We start from the raw sequence: 2,921 nt of genomic DNA, 5'->3' as shown, positions 1-2,921 counted from the left end.
TTCTTTAAATACTGATACAAAACAAAAACTAAGCAGTTAATACATACAAAGTAAACACCGTTGACAAGAAACACAAATAATATAAATATACCAACAAAGATTTCAAGTATTAGCGTATCGGGGAAACGTATAGAATAAATGACTATATGTTACCATGTCTTTAAAAAGTAAAATATGTCTAATAGCCACAGGAAACCAAAATAAAAGGCTATGGGCAAAGTTTTGAAGGAACAAAAGGAATCTCTTTGCCCTTTTGTATGCAATACAAAAAAACGAATCAATATCTCTTATTATTTTCATCAAAAGGTACTTTTAGATCCCCACAAAGTGGGGAGATAAAATATTGGTTTTGCCTGTCAATTTTCTATACTCCCATTTCCAAAAATAGCAATTTTCTTTTTCTTGAATGTGTGCATGTGCCTGCATGCATATATAAACAAAGACACACACACACACACTCACACACACACACACACACACACACACATACAATGTCCATTTATTAGGAAAATTCACCCTACTCCAAGATCCAAGAATATTAATGGAGCCTCAGCTCGACCAATTGAAATCTCCCTCTCCTTCAGCACAGTAATTGTCTAAGATGAAAATTGAACTTTTTTACTGGAACTATCCAGAAGTGAAATTGCTGAGGTGGCTAAATTGGTAGCTATCTTGGACAAAATGAAGAGAGAGAAAAATGGCCTGTGAACAGTTAATAAAAAAAAAATATTCAACGTAAGAAAATACATTCTTGATGATAGCCTTTAAATACACAGATCTTAGGCCTACAAGACCCTCTTGGGCCTATAGACCCTCTTTTGATTCTATGGCAGTAAATTTCCCTTATCAATTTCAAACGGGTTTTGGTAACTTATGAACAAAAGTCTTGGCATATAAAAATTAAATTTAGAGCTTTGGGCTGGTCACCAAGGATATCTAAGAAGAAAAAAATAATCAGAGAATAAGAACTTAAAATAATGACTTATTACAATAGCTAGATAACAAGATTTAGCTCTTGCCAAACCCTCCTAAAAATAATCTCTTCCCACTAAACTTCCATATCACTTTATCTATTACTCTTCCTGGCATTAAAACGTTGTATTGTAGCTAACTTTATATATCTTAATGTGTCCTGCAAATCAGCACTTTCTGAATAATAATCATAAGATTTCTGAGTAATAAAATATTTTGGAAAGATTTAGTTGTATATTTTTCTTTTATACTCTTTTTGGTTTGGGGAGTCACACCCAGTGGTGCTCAGGGGTTACTCCTGGCTCTGCACTCAGGAATTAGTCCTGAACACAAGTCAGCCACATGCAAAGTAAGGCTCCCACTCCCAGCCCTCCTTCAATGTACTATTTCTACAGCCCTGACTTTCTTATTTCATTCATTGAAGTAAGAACTATATCTGGTTAACTTGGTATACCAGGTATGCACAAAAAGCAATATTGATTGAGAATAAAAACAAATTATAAGAAAAATGAAGAGGAAAAATTAAGAAATATGAATGAATGCTCACTTTGGCAGGACATATACTAAAATTGGAATGATACAGAGAAGATTAGCATGGCCCCAGCACAAGGAAGACACGCAGATTCATGAAGTGTTCCATATTTTTTAGGAAAAAAATCGTAAAAAAAGAAAATATGAATGCTGTAATAAAATGTATGTATTTGGAAGAAGGAAAAACAAGAAAGGTTAAAAGATTAAAAGAATAAAAAGAGATAGAGGAGATCAGAAAAACTGAATAATATTCATGTTCCCTGATATGAATTATATTATACTTGCACATATAAATATATATTATTATATGATCTTGACCCTTCTAAAATTTGCTTCACAAATAATAAATTTTCTCTTTTTTTATTTGTTCTGTTTTGGGGGACCACACCCAGCAGTGCTCGGGACTTACTCCTGACTATGAGCTAAAGAATTATTTCTGGCATGGCTCAGGGGACCATATGGGATACTAGAGAAACAAACCTAAGTCAGCCACATGCAAGGCAAGCAAGCACTCTACCTATTGTACTTTTACTCCAGCCCTGAGAATTATTTCTTAATATTCAGCATGCACATCAAATAACATGATGAACACCCATTGATGTGTTTTTCTGATCTAAATTATACAAATAGTATGGAGATGGTAAATCAGGCTCAAACTGGAGTAGTCTGGGTTTATGAAAGTGTCTCTTGATTACCTTGGTACACTATACTGTTGATTTTTTGCTTCCTTTTTCCCTTCCTGTAATTATTCATCTTATCCATTGCACATAGACGCTTCAGTGCTATCTTGTGGAACAAACACATCTGCCTGCACCCACTAACATCATTCTTGGCTCACAACTTCCTTGGGCTAGCCAGATGTGAGTTTCATATCACACCCAAGAAAACACTTCAGGGCATGGTGAGTTTTCCTTACCCTTTGTTCTTTGGATATATGAAAATATCGATTTCTAACTTAAGACTCCTGCTTAAATAAGTATTTATCTTTAGGAGGGTGGTGGTGCCTTCAAAACAGCACTTAGGTCTACAGATTCCCTACTTGGCCCGATGGGCAAAACGTCCTAGGATTACTCAGAATATCGCCTCTGTGCTTGGGGTCCTCGAAAGCTGCTTGTAATGCTCAGGAGATTACATAGTATCGGGGATCCAACCAAGGTAAGTCTCATGAAAAGCATGTGTCTCCAGGTCAGAAAGACAGCACAGCACGTTAGGCACTTGTCTTTGATCCCTGAACTAAACATAACCTGGAAATACCATCAGGATTTTAGACATCTGAGCACAGAGCCAGAACTAAGCCCAAAGCATAGTTGGGTGTGGCCTTAAAACAAACAAACAAACGAACAAAAAGGCACATGTCCTAACCTACTATACCATTTCTTCTGCCCCATAAGACATCTTTCTTCTGAATCCTGGAAAAG

The 2,921-nt window shown here is 35.9% G+C and overlaps 1 non-coding gene across 1 annotated transcript; it reads left to right on the top strand.

Moving 5' to 3' along the window:
* Positions 1 to 1,513: 1,513 nt before the first annotated feature.
* On the top strand, positions 1,514 to 1,618 carry LOC126010622 (U6 spliceosomal RNA). Its single transcript, XR_007496642.1, has one exon. It is a non-coding gene; the product is annotated as a U6 spliceosomal RNA (small nuclear RNA).
* Positions 1,619 to 2,921: the final 1,303 nt, after the last annotated feature.

Source organism: Suncus etruscus, chromosome 5 (genome assembly GCF_024139225.1).
Source record: "Suncus etruscus isolate mSunEtr1 chromosome 5, mSunEtr1.pri.cur, whole genome shotgun sequence".
Lineage (NCBI taxonomy): Eukaryota > Metazoa > Chordata > Mammalia > Eulipotyphla > Soricidae > Suncus > Suncus etruscus.
Note: the sequence above shows the minus strand (reverse complement) of the source record. Positions and strands in the feature narration are given on the sequence as shown.